This window comes from Schistocerca piceifrons, chromosome 1 (genome assembly GCF_021461385.2).
Source record: "Schistocerca piceifrons isolate TAMUIC-IGC-003096 chromosome 1, iqSchPice1.1, whole genome shotgun sequence".
NCBI classification, from domain to species: domain Eukaryota; kingdom Metazoa; phylum Arthropoda; class Insecta; order Orthoptera; family Acrididae; genus Schistocerca; species Schistocerca piceifrons.
The window spans coordinates 548,414,550-548,430,998 of record NC_060138.1 but is presented as its reverse complement, the minus strand read 5'-3'; the positions used below and the strand labels follow the sequence as shown (position 1 = coordinate 548,430,998).

General features: G+C 44.7%; 1 protein-coding gene across 1 annotated transcript in view; it reads right to left on the bottom strand.

Annotated features, from left to right (window-relative positions):
• The window catches only part of LOC124748835 (probably inactive leucine-rich repeat receptor-like protein kinase At5g58150), a 167,130-nt gene that overhangs the window by 132,655 nt on the left and 18,026 nt on the right, over positions 1 to 16,449 (bottom strand). The gene's annotated exons all lie outside the window — the stretch shown is intronic.

Below are 16,449 nucleotides of genomic sequence, written 5' to 3'. Positions count from 1 at the left end.
CAGCGCGAACAATCGCGTCAGACACGTCACGTAGGACGTCATCAATACAACCCGACAAAGAGGGAGAAAACTCGACCTGTGCAGTATATAGAGGCCAATCGGCGCGGTGGAAAGACCAACGAGGTAACCTCTCCATCGGGGAGCGGGAAGGGAGCGTGATAATCAACGGGAAATGGTCACTATCACAAAGGTCGTCGTGTGGCGACCAGTGTAATGAAGGGAGGAGAGAGGGAGAAGAAAGAGAAAGATCAATGGCAGAAAAGGTACCATGACCAGCACTGAAATGAGTAGGGGAGCCATCATTAAGAAGGCACAGGTCGCGGTCTGCAATAAATTGGTCGATAAGAAGACCTCGTCTAGATGGAAAGGCACTGCCCCACAAAGGATGATGAGCATTAAAATCCCCAAGGAGGAGGAAGGGAGGAGGAAGTTGCTGAAGAAGGGTGGTTAAGGCAGCAGGTGTAAGAGTCCTGTCAGGAGGGAGATAAAGATTGCATACTGTGACTGCAGAGTCTAAGTGGACCCTAACAGCAACTGCTTCCAATGTAGTTTGGAGAGGAATCCACGTGCTAGCAATGTCGGTACGGACCAACGTACAAACGCCACCAGAAGCCCGCAAGGGTCCGACCCGATTTCGACAGAAAACACGGAACCCACGGAGGGTCGGTGAGTGAGCATCAGTAAAATGAGATTCCTGGAGAACCACACAAGCTGCTGAGTAGGACGAAAGAAGGGATTTCAATTCCGGAAGGTGACGATAGTAGCCATTACAATTCCATTGGGGAACCACAGAACGATGGTTTAAATGAGGGCTGAACACGCTAAATCCAGTCATACCGCCGGGTCCCCACCCGTCACCGACAAGGAGGGGGCGACATCCATAAACGACAGGTCAGAATCCGGTTGTGAAGCCGGGGAAGGGACCTCCGGTGACACCAGAGGCTCTTTGTCCCGGGACTTATGTTTCTTCTTCTTTTCAGGCTGAGATCGAGGAGGGCTGTGTGGCATAATGGAGCCAGCTGCAGCAAGATCAGGAACAGAAAGAGACCGGGCGACCTGGGGGCCGATAGACCGCGGCTCTCGCGGTCGCCGCGCTGCAGCAGACCTTTGACCTGGAAGGTGCCGGGAAGGGGCATCCCGGGAGAGGCGCCCTTGACCGGCAGACGCCGAAGGAGTGGGACACTTCTCCGGCTGGGGAGGGGGAGCGGCGCCCAGAGGAGAAGGTGTGGGAGCCGCAGGGGAGGGGGGAAGGAGAGGGGTCCGGGACGGGGGTAAGGAAGGGGGAGGAAGGGATGAAGATGTAACCAAGGCGTAACTAGATGTCATGGACACAGGGTGCAATCGTGCATATTTCTTACGGGCCTCTGTGTAGCTTAAACGATCAAGAGACTTATACTCCTGTATCTTTTTTTCTTTCTTATAGACTGGGCAATCTGCTGAACGTGGAGAATGACTACCATGACAATTTACACATACAGGAGGGGGAACACAGGGACTCCCCTCATGGAGTGGACGTTCACAGTCACCACAGAGAGGGTCCTGGGTACAGCGAGAAGACATGTGGCCAAAACGCAAGCACTTAAAACACCGCATAGGAGGTGGGATGTACGGCTTCACATCACAGCGATAGACCATAATCTTAACTTTCTCAGGAAGGGTATCCCCTTCAAAGGCCAGGATAAAGGCACCAGTATCAATACGATTATCTTTAGGACCCTTCTGAACACGCCGAACAAAGTGAACACCCCGCCGTCCGAGATTGTCCCGAAGTTCCTCATCAGTTTGAAGGATGAGGTCTCTGTGAAAAATCACACCTTGTACCATATTTAGAGACTGGTGAGGGGTAATGGACACGGGAATTGTGCCAAGATGGGTACAGGCACGAAGGGCCGCAGATTGGGCAGCCGAAGCAGTTGTTATCAGTAATGAACCCGACCGCATCTTGCTCAGGGAGTCCACTTCGCCGAACTTGTCTTCAATGTGTTCCACAAAGAATAAAGGTTTGACACTGGTGAAAGTATCTCCATCAGTCCTGGTGCAAACTAGATAACGGGGGAAAGGTTTTGCCCCTAGACGACGGGCCTGACCCTCCTCCCAGGGGGTAGCCACGGAAGGGAAGGCCGAAGGGGCAAGAGAAGCAGCACTTGAGGAATCAGTACCACGCAGAGAGACTGCCGCAGAAGAGCGGCCAGAGGTTTGGACCCTTATGCGTTTCATCTGCATAGCGTCCGCCCTGATACCACCCACTCCGGGAGTTCCGATGCTCCAGGATGACGAGCAACCACTCCAAGGCATGCATGAGGAGGTCACAGCTCAGGTATCAGAAGTGTGATCCCTGTGTGTTCAGGGGGCTCAACCAAAAGGGTACATAGCGACCCCACCACACGGGCTGGCTACCGTGCTGGCTATGCACCCTAGCATCAGACAACGACGTAGAAGAAAAGGTGGAATATACTAGGAGGGCACACGTCGGAGACACTAGGTAAGGTGCTCTTCCCCAAATGGCTCACACTACGGAAGAGAAATTTTGGAATGGAGGTCAAACCCCAGAGGGGGACCAAGGAATGCCAAAAGGAGGAGATGATTACGCAACAAAGCCAGAGTGTAAAACCAACAGAACCAGGAGGATAGCGGGGGCCAACATAAGCAAGGACACCAATAGAGGGAGAGGAGAGGGCGAGGGGAAAGGGGTATGGAGGGGAAAGGAGGGGAAGGGAAAGGAAATGCAGCCCGGGAGAGAAAGAAGGCTGCAATGGCTCGGGGCCCCGTGCTCGCCACGCACGTATCCACGAAAGAGTTGTGGACCCCCTGGGGGGGACAACAAACCGAAACAACCTTGGGCTCGCACAAGCCAGTCTGACAACATGATCGAGAAAGTTGAGAGAATTGTTTTGGGGGATCGCCGAATGACTGTTGAACAGATCGCCTCCAGAGTTAGCATTTCTGTGGGTTCTGTGCACACAATCCTGCATGACGACCTGAAAATGCGAAAAGTGTCATCCAGGTGGGTGCCATGAATGCTGACGGACGACCACATGGCTGCCCGTGCGGCATGTTGCCAAACAATGTTGACGCGCAACGACAGCATGACTGGGACTTTCTTTTCGTCGGTTGTGACAATGGATGAGACGTGGATGCCATTTTTAAATCCAGAAACAAAGCGCCAGTCAGCTCAATGGAAGCACACAGATTCACTGCCACCAAAAAAAATTTCGGGTAACCGCCAGTGCTGAAAAATGATGGTGTCCATGTTCTGGGACAGCGAGGGCATAATCCTTACCAATTGCGTTCCGAAGGGCACTACGGTAACAGGTGCATCCTACGAAAATGTTTTGAAGAACAAATTCCTTCCTGCACTGCAACAAAAACGTCCGGGAAGGGCTGCGCATGTGCTGTTTCACCAAGACAACGCACCCGCACATCGAGCTAACGTTACGCAACAGTTTCTTCGTGATAACTTTGAAGTGATTCCTCATACTCCCTACTCACCTGACCTGGCTCCTAGTGACTTTTGGCTTTTTCCAACAATGAAAGACACGCCGCTGCCATGGAATCATGGCGTCAGGGTTGTGAAAAATGTGTGCGTCTGCAGGGCGATTACGTCGAGAAGTAACGCCAGTTTCATCGGTTTCGGATGAGTAGTTAATTAGAAAAAAAATCGGAGGCCTTAGAACTTGAATGCACCTCGTACAACGAACAATTTTAAAGGTAAATGCTGACCTTGCATTTCACTCTGGGAAATATACTCGAATGCTGGTAGTGGCTGCGTAACTATAGAGTCAGTGGAGTTGATTGTACAGTATCCGATAACACTGTCATTCGAATCTCTAAATGACAGACGGCTTGTATTTTTTTAAAGGTCATTATTCTTCATTTTAGTGGATATCAGGCTTAAAGATTGCTCCTTATCAGCCAGTTACATAATTCTCATATGACAACGTATCACTGATATGAAGGTCATTTCATTTCTCCTAGCACGTCAAATTCATACATCAATCTACGCTTGCATAGCTAAATTGGTGTACGGTATTGGCATACAGCCATGAATACTAGTACGCTCATCCCAGGAGGAAGTCTCTGCAGTTTCAGAGATTAAATTATTATGGAGCGGCCATTGCATGCGTATGGTCGCATGTTCTCTCATTTAGCATCGACTCGTGTGCCAAGTTTACTTTATTTTCGAGTTAGCCATAGTGCTGTAACTTCAACAAGTGGCCGTGGGCAAACAAAGCAAGTCCTGTAGGAGCGGCACGCCTCTTCAGCCCGCTAAAGTGAGCTCTGGGCGTTCCACTTGATCAGCCTTGCCTGTAGCAGCTGTTTGGTTTCTTCAGTTTCGACCTCCAGCGAAGTACGCAGACAAGGTTGTTTTCAATTTCGATACTCTTTTTTCCGAAATATCTGCTGGATTCTGAGTTGACTAACTTTACCTCAACGCTCGCTACACAAGATTCGCTCCAGTTGAGAAAGTTTCGTCGGGAATTCTGAATCTAACTGCTCTCATGACGATACGTATTTTAACGGCGAAGCGATACTTCGTTCTTTGTAAACGATATTACAACCTTCGACTGCAACGTGTCAAAGAGACATACTTTTATGCTGTAGGAAATTATGAAACGCCAAATTAAGAAGCCTGTATCACTCAGGATGAAAATGATTGTGAGAATATTTTTCCCTTGCCAATCTCTCTGGCAATAATATTTTTCTACTTTACTGAAAAAAAAGTACAACCAGTACGACAGAAAACATACAGCGAACGGCCACAGTTTGCTTGTGTTTGTTACAAGACAGAAACGAAGATGGTGTGAGAGTGTACAATGAGTAATCCGTAATCTTATCCATCTGTTCTAGAGTACAACTGATTCCATCGCTTCGTAGCGAAATGCGTCTGCTTCATTCTCGGAATAGCGCAGAATGTACTACATCACGTATCGAAGATCGCTGCGGACGAATGATAAGACGATGAAACTACAGGCTACACCCGCCATTGTGACTGAATGGTCGACGTCACGCCACGGCAGCAGAGCAGATCTTGGGCTCCGCCCTTGCGGACGGAACCGCGCCAAGTGGCGAAACTGTCCCAGTAGAAGCAATACAGACGCAATACAGTTAAGACTGAAATATTTTGACGCTACCTGTTTTGTGTATTATAGAAATGATTCAGATGACAGAGAGAATATTAAATGGGTTCCACAAGCTTCAGTTTTTGATCCACTGCTGTTATTTATACAGAGAATGAATGAAACCTACTTTGATTACATTCGATGTACTGTAACAACTTCGTACAACAACAAAAATCAAATCAAAATAGGACACCACCGTATTTCGCTTTCTGATCAGTGCGTAACACGATACCATTTTTTTTCTGGGGCTCGAGACAGGTCAGCGTAATAGTACGGATTGCAACATTTTGACGCCAGTCAGAAGTCCGTAACGGCTCGTAAGAAGTTATAACCCTCTACAACTACTTCCTCTGCACGTTGGACAAAGAGGGACGTAACGTAAGAGACCAAAAACTGTTGGTCAACTGGAGAAACATAGTCGCCGAGTCTTTAGAAATGCACTGCAGAAGTAACAAGGACTGTCTAATATCTCCAGCTGTTTACGTCTATTTTTGGCCGACCAGTATATAAGGTGATTCAATAAGAAAGAACAGATTTCAGACGTTTATTATGCACCAACTATAAAAGATACACAGTACGCTTGTCACTGTATCAAGGAATGTTCAAAGTTTAGAAATAGTTGCGCTGTTGTTTCTGGCAGCACGGAGACTACATCACAAGAGAAATGATTCTGTGTGTTGAAGTTGCACTAAGTCAATCCACTACTCAAATGCAACGTGCATTCCACCGTCGATTCAGCAAGCCGCCGCCTCTGCACAAGCAGATTCATGACTGGCAAACAAAATTTTTGGAAGGCGGTTGCATATGCGAAGGGAAGAGCACTGGTCTGCCATGCACGTCTGATGAAACTGTCGAGCGTATCCGAGACGCGATAACACGCAGTCCTCGCAAGTCCACAAGACAGGCCGGCCAGGAACTGCAACTTCCTCCAGCAATGGTGTAGAGTTTTCTAAAACGACGCCTTACAAGTTGCAGTTACTCCATCAATTGCGTTCCGGCGACTAACGGAAGATACGTATTTTGCATTTCACGTCTCCAGGATATGGGAGAGGACACTTTCTCCGACCGACTCATCTTTTCGGACGAATCGGCCTTTCACCTACCGGGTAAAGTAAACCGCCATAATCTAAGAATTTGTTGTTCACAAAATCGTGGCGTCGTCGAACTAGAAAGAGACTCACGAAACTGAATGTGTTTTGTGCCGTTTCTGTTCATACAGTTTATGGACCTTTCTCTTTTGCGGTGGAATCTGACACATGAATGTCATACATGGACATGCTGCCAAATTGGTTGTTTCCTCAATTTCACGAAGTTTCCAGTGATTTCATTTTTATGCATGACTGCGCCCTGCCTCACTTTCATCTTGAGGTGCAGCGTTATCTTAACAATACGTACCATAACGTTTGATAGAGGTGGACAACAGGCTCTTGCTCATTGCTTTTGGCTTCGCAGGTCACGAGACCTAAACAACGAAACCGTTTTTTGTGGGGTTACATAAAAGTCGGAGTCTTTCTCCTATCTATCGCAGATACGCGCCAAAAGCTGAAAAAACTAAATGTTCAAGCTGTCGATTCAATAAATAGGGGCCTGTGGACTCGTGTGTGGAATGAAATGACCTAGCGTTTCGACGTTTCTCGAGAAACGCCTGGTGCTCATGTTGAGTTTAAGGTACAGTGTCTGTGCGAACACAAAACTTTGAACCTCCCTCTGACCAGTGACAAGCGCAATGTTTTTCCATATTTCACTATTAGTCTGTAAGAAGTAACTGACATCTGTTCTTTCTTTCTGAATCACTCTGTATTTAATTTCAACTGTATATAATCATTCTGATGAACATCAACAAAAGCAAAACGAGGATAATGGAATGCAGTCGATCTAATCAGGTGAGGATGAGGAATTAGATTCGTTGTAAATGAGACAAAGTAGTAGATGAATTTTGCTATTTGGGGAGCAAAATAAATGACGATGGTCGAAGTAGAGGGGATATAAAATGTAGACTGGCAATGGCAAGGTAAACGTTTCTGAAGAGAAATTTGTTAACATCGATTATAGATTTAAGTGTCAGGAAATTCTTTCTGAAAGTTTTTGTATAGAGTGTACATCTACATGGATACTCTGCAAATCACATTTAAGTGCCTGGCAGAGGGTTCATCGAACCAATTCTCTATTATTCCAATCTTGTATAGCGCGCGGAGAGAATGAACACCTTTCCGTACGATCTCTGATTTCCCTTATTTTATCGTGGTGATCGTTCCTCTCTATGTAGGTCGGTGTCAACAAAATATTTTCGCATTCGGAGGAGAAAGATGGTGATTGGTATTTCGTAAGAAGATTCCGTCGCAACGAAAAACGCCTTTCTTCTTATGATTTCCAGCCCAAATCCCGTATCATTTCTGTGATACACTTACACTCTCCTACATTTCGCGACAATACAAAACGTGCTGCCTTTCTTTGATCTTTTTCGATGTACTCCGTCAGTGCTACCTGGTAAGGATCCCACACCGCGCAGCAGTATTCTAAAAGAGGACGGACAAGCGTAGTGTAGTAGGTCTGTTACATTTTCTAAGTGTCCTGCCAATAAACCGCAGCCTTTTGTTAGCTTTCCCCACAACATTTTCTGTGCGTTCTTTCCAATTCAAGTTGTTCGTAATTCTAATACCTAGGTATTTAGTTGAATTTACGGCTTTTAGATTAGACTGATTTATCGTGTAACCGAAATTTAAAGAGTTCCTTTTAGTAGTCATGTGGATGACCTCACACTTTTCGTTATTTAGGGTCAACTGCCACTTTTCGCACCATTCAGATATCTTTTCTAAATCGTTTTGCGCTTTGTTTTGGTCTTCTGATGAATTTATTAGTCGATAAACAACAGCGTCATCTGTAAACAACCGAAGGTGGCTGCTCAGATAGTCTCCGAAATCTTTTATATAGATAAGGAACAGCAAACGGCCTATAACACTACCTTGGGGAACGCTTGAAATCACTTTTGTTTTACTCGATGACTTTCCGCCAATTACTACGAACTGTGACCTCTCTGGCAGGAAATCGCAAATCCAGTCACATTACAGACGATATTCCATAAGCACGCAATTTTACTACGAGCCGCTTGTGTAGTACAGTGTCAAAAACCTTCCGGAAATCCAGGAATACGGAATTGATCTGAAATCCCTTGTCAATAGCACTCAGCACTTCATGTGAATAAAGAGCTAGTTGTGTTTCACAGGAACGATGTTTTCTAAACCCGTGATGACTGTGTGTCAATAGACCGTTTCCTTCGAGGTAACCATGTATGGAAGTGAAATACGGACGATAAATAGTTTAGACAAGAAGAGAATAGAAACTTTCAAAATGTCGTGCTATGGAGAATGCTGAAGATTAGATTACGTAACTAATGATGAAGTTCTGAATAGAATGAGGGAGAAGACGAATGTGTGGCACAACTTGACTAGAAGAAGGGATCGGTTGCTAGGACACGTTCTGAGGCATCAAGGGATCACCAATTTAGTATTCGGGGAAAGCGTGGAGGGTAAAAATCGTAGGGAGAGACCAAGCAGATTCAGGAGAATTTAGATTGCAGTAGTTACTCAGAGATGAAGAACGCTGCACAGGATAGAGTAGCATGGAGAGCTGCATCAAACCAGTCTCTGGACTGAAGACCACAACAAGAACAACATCGTTCTACCAGCATAATGAGCTTCGTCATTGTATTTGTTTTCTGTCGTTGCTTAACTGCTTCAAAATTCATAGACGTGTATTTCGTCTTTGGAACTATCATTTATTTGCAAAAAGTTAGTACACATCAATGAATAATGAACCTATTGCTCTTTTTCATAGTGAAATTAATTATTAAAGATATACAGTGTTCTGATAAATAACAATTATTTACACTTGTCTATAGAACTAATTTTGACTCTGAATTAACGAAGAAAGTTTACTATTTTTCTCTGTACAAAAATTCACTGAAAAATGGAACTCGTGGTCTTTATATGGGACGGTAACATCAAACATAGAATGTAAATATCGATAACATTATAAATTTTGACAGAATACGTGAACAAATAAGTACAGAAATTGCTGGAATTGTCATTCCCAGTCCGAGACAGAAAAGTCCACATACCTTACACTGTCTATTTTATTCACTAAGGCTTATGAAATTTTTCAGATGCATCGTCTTTTCGAAAGAGGTTCCCATGTAGAAGAATAAACTATTATTTCAAATCGTATGTATTCCAGAACGAATGCTGTTAGACGTATATAAATTAAATTAACTGAAATGAATAAAATAAAACACAATGAAATCAAGTGCATTGTCACGAAAAGATATCAATGAAATTCTTTTAAAAATGGCAGCTACTCACAATTCCTGTTTGTAATATTGGTCTACTTTTAGTTTTCATTTGTTGCGATATACTTTACGTCAACGGTTCAGCATTCATATACAGATTTCATTTATGCATTTTCATGCCTTTACATTTTCAATGATTACATTCATTTCACTGAATTTAATTCACTTTATATGTATCTCTGTGGGAGAGTAAGCTACTATAAAATAGATTGCCCCAGAGGTAACACTTCTACTTATCCACTCAAGGAAGAGCGACACTGAAACTTTTTAGTCAGTCTTGGAGGCGTGGTCGAATGACGAAATTGGGTGAAGTGACTGCTTGAGATGAGCAGGAATCCAGGACTGGCATAAATCATCACTTGGAACTGAATATTCATTGTCAGAAATAATTTGTACAGAATAAAAGCTTCTTAGATACGTGAGTGGCTCGAAGACTTCTTTAGCAACAGAACCCAGTGCGTTGTCCTGGAGGTAGTGTTCACCAGACTAGAGTGTCGTCAGGATTGCCGCAAGGAAGTGTGACAGGGCCGCTCTCTATCTCTACATTAAAGTTATGCGTAAATAATCTGACGGATAGAGTGAGCAGCAATCTGTGACTCTTTGCTGAAATCGCCTCAGTGTAAGGAAAAGTGTAGTCATTGAGTGACTGTAGGAGGATACGGGAAGACTTCGACGAACTTTGTTGTACTGAATGACAGTTCGCTCTAAATGCACAAAAAAAGGAGGTTAGTGCAGATGAGAAGGAAAAACGATCCTATAATGTTGGAATATAATATTAGTGATGTGATACTCGACACTGTCACGCCGATTAAATGTCTGGGTAAACGCGAAATAGCAATGCCTGTCTTATTACGAAGTACGATACAAGGAACATTGCACCATACTTCTTAGTAACACAGGCATTGCTATTTTGTTTTTATTCGCAAATACCAGGCCCTCAACTCTCGATAAATATGTCTTCCTTGGACGGGAACATATGTAACGTACGAGTGGACTCTGTGACATGGACGACGACATATGGAAGTCGGGGTCTGCCCGTGATTCGGGCACGGCTAGCCGAAGCGGGAAATCCACGTTCCAGTCCCGGTCTGGCAAAAATTTTCATTGTCAGCTGTTGGTGGTTCATATTGCAGAGCGATATGAAATGGACGGCCGGAGAGAGGTCGACTTCGGTTAACTGGGAGAGTTTTAGGAAAGAGTAGATCATCTACAAGGTACAATTATTGAACTATATGAATTAAAAATAGTCATAACCTCTGAACGGTTTGCGTCAGGATGTTCAAACTTCACTGGTGGTCGCGGGGCATGATGGGAATTAGTATGAACATGGTTTGGTTTAGCTCACTTTCATTTGGATGGGTTCGTCAATAAGCAAAATTGACACATTTAGGGGACTGAGAATCTGTATTTAGCGATCGAGAAGTTTTTTCGTCTCAGTGGGTAACTGTGTGGTGTGCAGTGTCCAGTCCCGGAATAATCAGTGTAATATTCCTTGATAGAGCGGTACATTATACAAAGTGATCCTGATTTCGACAAGACATGGTTCATCCAAGACCGAGATCGACCTCATCAACGCAGGAGAACGATGTCCTGCAGGATCAATTTGGGGACCGCATTCTGGCTCTGGAGTACTCAGAGGCCACTGGCATGGGCCTCGAATGGTCGCCATATTCTTCGGATCTGAACACCTGCGACTCCTTTTTGCGGGGCTGTATTGAAGATCAGGTGTACAGCAATAATCTCAAAATCATTGCTCAGCTGAAAACAGCCATTCAGGAGGTCATCGACGCATCGATTTTCCGGCACTTCCTCTGCGCCACATCATCGCCAAGGATGGCAGGCATATCGAACACGTCACAACTCAAATCCGAATATCTTTAGTGACATTTACAGGTACTGCTCGGGTGTTCGGGATACTCATCAAATCGGATTAAAGGAAGACATCTAAGTAATTCAGAGGGTTGCTGCTAAATTTATTACAGGTACGTTCGAACAACAGGTCTTACGGAGACGCTCAACTGGAAATCTTTGGACAGCATACGACGACCTTTTCGCGAAAGGCTATTGAGAGAATTTAGAGAACCGGCAGCCGCTAACTTACATTTCGCGTAAGGATCACTACAATTAAGAGAAATAATAGCTTGTACAGAGACACGTAGACGGTCGCTTTACGCTCGCTTCATTTGCGAATGAAACAGGATATATAATTAGTAGTGGAGCAGGGTACCGTCCGCCATGCTTGCGGAACGTGAGTGTAGAAGTAGGTAAAATAGTGACATGCTGCAATCGATTCTTTGAGGAGTGAATGGGTAGGATGATCAAAATGACTTGCAAAATTATTTAGATAAGATACCTGTATGCTGCGAAAAGTGGCAACTGACCCTGAATAAAGAAAAGTGCGAATTTATTCGCACGAGTACTAAAAGAAATCAGCTAAATTTCGATTACGCGATAAGTCACACGAATTTGAGGGCTGTAAATTCAACTAAATATTTAGGGATTATAATTACAAATAACCTAAATTGGAACGATCACATGGATAATATTGTGGGTAGAGCAAACCAAAGACTGCGATTCATTGGCAGAACACTTAGAAGGTGCAACAGGTCTACTAAAGAGACTGCTTACACCACGTTTGTCCGCCCTGTTCTGGAGTAATGCTGTGCGGTGTGGCATTCGCATCAGGTGGGACTGACGGAAGACATCGAAAAAGTACAAAGAAGGGCAGCTCGTTTTGTATTATCGCGAAATAGGGGAGATTGTGACACAGACATGATATGTGAATCGGAGTGGCAATCATTAAAACAAAGGCGTTTTTCGTTGCGACGAGATCTTCTTATGAAATTTCAATCACCAGTTTTCTCTTCCGATTGCGAAAACATTCCGTTGGCACCCACCTACATAGGGAGAAATGATCATCACGATAAAATAAGAGAAATCAGGGCTCGCACCGAAAAATTTAAGTGCTCGTTTTTCCCGCGTGCCGTTCGAGAGTGGAACGGTAGAGAGACAGCATGAAGGTGGTTCATTGAACCCTCTGCCAGGCACTTTATTATGAATAGCGGAGTAATCATGTAGATGTAGACAACTGGTAATTGCGATGTTGGTGTGGCAAATAATTTTATATTATGACTGACTTTCGTCGCAGTCTATAGTCTGCCAAAGTGTTATGTATGCGACGTTTTGAGAGGGTTATTAGAGATAATGGAGCAGTAACAGTGGCAGAAAAAGCAGCATGCAGAATAGTAGGCGCAAGCAGAGCAGGAGGACAGGAGCAGCTGGCGGGCTACAGGCGAGGGCGCTGCTGGTTAGCCTGCGACAGCGGGCGCTGCTATCGGGACAAAGCGATCTGCGAAGTGCCGACTCGTGACGGGCAGTTGCAGCGCCGCACCATAGCGCAAGCCGCGGAACGGGTTCCCGCTGCAGCCGCGGCACAAAAGCTGGCCTCTCCTCTCCGGGAGGCGAGCCGCTCTGAATCTCAAGACCGCAGCGGCGACAGAAAAGGCGGTCGTTCGTCTGCCGAACATCGGCGCGACGCGACGCCAGGCCGGGTTTCTGCAGAGGCGAACACCCGGCTGTAGGCTGTCGCAGGGGGGAACGTAGAAGGGCGGCGCAGACGTGCTCGCCACATGGCGCGTTCTTCTTACGTTAAGACACGGAAAATAGCTGTGTCTTCTGGGGGTCCTGCCTCTTGATCTGCTAGCAGGAGCAGTCACCTACTGGGTGAGCGAACCAACCCACAAAGTAAATGAAATACTTGGGGGCTAATGGTTCATGAATGATTGGCTGGAGATGCGATTTCTCTGGCACTGGAAGGTGAAGCTACTGCCGGTTCCAAAATGTCTGTTCACATCGAACCAACAGCTGCTCCTGTGCGTTTACAGGACATGATAAATAATATGTATATTTATGTCGACTCCAAATTAAAGACCAACACATGAGCCACTGAGGACTTATTCGTGCACACGACGTTCTATTGGAATGCCGAGTTTATAGGTCTGATATAGAAGGTAGGCAACAGATTACGGGGGCTGCTATTTATGGGGAATTGTATGATGAGAAATTTGGCTCTTTAACATAATCGCTTCCATCCCGTAACAGACAGCGAAAATTATGAGCTGAGCAATTACTGAGTATTGCCGGCACGGTTGCTCAGCGTGTTCGGTCAGAGGCCTAGTTGCCCTCTGTAATTAAAAAAAACTGAGTTAATGGATCAACAACGAACTGAAACGGGTGTCTTTCGACGTCCGCCCAGAGCAGATACAACGAATGAAAACGAACAAAATGAGAAAGCCGGCACGGTAGCTCAGCGTGTTCGGTCAGAGGGTTACGTGCCCTCTGTAATAAAAAAAAAACTGAGTCAATCGATCAACAACGAACATAAATGGATGTCTTACGACGTCCGCCCCGAGCAGTTGCGACGAACAAAAGCGAACAAAATGAGATTAAAAAAAAGTACCGAGGGAAGAAGGCTTCGACTTGCAATGAAGAGAGGGAACGGTTCGATACGAGGATAACAACCAACCGAATGAAGAGGAATGGCTTATCTTACGATCCGAAGGCGAGTTACCAGATCCGAAGTCCAGTTTGAGCCGGCCGAAGTGGCCGTACGGTTCTAGGCGCTGCAGTCTGGAACCGCGAGACCGCTACGGTCGCAGGTTCGAATCCTGCCTCGGGCATGGATGTGTGTGATGTCCTTAGGTTAGTTAGGTTTATCTAGTTCGAAGTTCTAGGGGCCTAATGACCTCAGAAGTTGAGTCCCATAGTGCTCAGAGCCATTTGAACCATTTTGAAGTTCAGTTTGAAAGGGAGACTATCTCCAGTACTACCTTATCACACAGCCGGTGAAATAGTAAATACGCTTTACGTCGCAAACTTGCTTTCCGATCCGCAATTATTTTGTAACTATCGCGTGAGGGAAAACAAAATACCAAGAAGATGCAACATTTAGTCTTTTCCATCCACTTCTGAAGCGCTGCTGGGCGATATGGGATCGTCACATAACAGGATTGACGGAAGACATCGAAAAAGTTCATAGAAAGGCAACTCATTGTGTGCTATCGTGAAACAGGTGAGACAGCGTCACAGATAAGATGCGCGAGTTGCGGTGGCAATCATTAAGACAAATTTGTTGCGGCGAGATTTTTTCACCAACTTCCTCCTACGAAAGCCGAAACATTTCGTTGATTCCCACCTACATGGGGAGGAAAGACCACCGTTATCTAATAAATCCGCTCTCGCACGGAAAGATTCAGGCGTTCTTTTTTTCTACGTACTTCTTGAGATTGGAACGATAAAGAAATAGTGTGAAACTATTTCATGAACCCTCTCAACGCACTTAAGCGTGAACTGCAGAGCAGTTCTGTAGATTGGTACAACGTAAGAACTGCTGTATTGACTTGCGCCTCAGAATCATTTTACTAATGGGATTTACCAACAATCACATGCTACTATTGGTCAGTAAACTATAGCACTGACAAGTCAGTCTCCGGATATTATTCTGTTGTACACAGATTTTTTATTCTGCTATGGGTAACCCCCGAGTACCTAAAATTTAAAAGAAAACGCATAATGCTGTCATTGCGTAAGATAATATAATTTTCACTACAAGTGTGATCCTTAGTTGGCAGGTACATCTTGTTCCATATTTCCAACACAAGAGAGCTCTCATCTGCCTTTCATTAGCGAAGAATCCAAAGGATTCACGGGGGTCGTTCACGGACCACGTGTTATCAGGCCATAAACACAACACAAAGAAGCTTGACTATATGGCTAATCATTCACCAGCGTTATTTCGAGAAGCATAACGGCCGCGGAAGATCCCCTACCATTTAATGCACTGAGTTGCAACAGTTATTGTGTGCAGCGTACACAGCTACTGGTTATCGTATTCCACAGAGTAGTCTGCGTGACTACTCAACGTCCATCTACAAGATTTAATGCATATAGTTCATTAACGAGAAATCTTGTCCACAAACTATCCTGATTCGTCAAAGAACTGCACGAAGTTGTGAAATTGCTGCCAATTTCAAAATCTGTTCTTGAAGAATTCCTAGTTTTTCTTTAGTTAATAGAGTTTTGTTGAGAGACGCTATTCAGAAAACAGATATACACATTGTATCTACATTCTCTTTAAGTATACCAAATATTGTAGTCCTTCCATAGCTATGCGCTGCAGGTTATTCATCGCAGTACCGTTCCTGTCATTACCAGACCTTGATCGCGTCTCCATTTAGCGTGGAACTAACAACAGTTACAGGACTCATGAAACAAGAGTCAATAATACGGAAGTAACAATATACGTAAATCTGAGAACATAATAAAAAAACGACGTATTCAAGACGCCGTCGCCGTTCCCGGTCGAAGAGGTTATCTGCTCCCATTTTTTATAGAAGAAAAATGGGAATGTCTTTATGATTGCTCTAAGTACAGCTATATGCTGCATACCACAGTATTTACCCGCTCGCTCTCTCTTTCACTCACACTCAGACAAACTCACTCACTCCCTCTCTCCCCTCCTCCAAGGAGAATGTTTGTATATCCAAAGTTACTTAATAATTAACAGAACATACTAATTACAAGCACTAAACGTAGCGCAGAAAACAGTTGATAGCCATCAGATGTCTACAAACAAGTCTTAGTCTCAATGGCTGCATGACTGGCGGAGGTAGTATGACATGGTTTATCTCGACAGGCCTTACTGCAAAACTACGGGAAGGAAATAATCGTAAATACTTATCAGCAGTAGGCGTATCACTGAAGAATATAAGATTAGATTAATTATAGCAGATATATTGTCGCCTAAAGTGTCGCAGAGACACTAGAAAGACGCGATAGAAAGGGAAATTCTGAACGACAGGTATACTATCAAAATAACTAGAGGAGCTACGGATCAACATTTTGCTCTTCAGTTTATCTATAACGTAAATGTTTACAACCATAACAGGAGGGGGCATTCAGTGAAACAAAATTTCTTTCATTAAC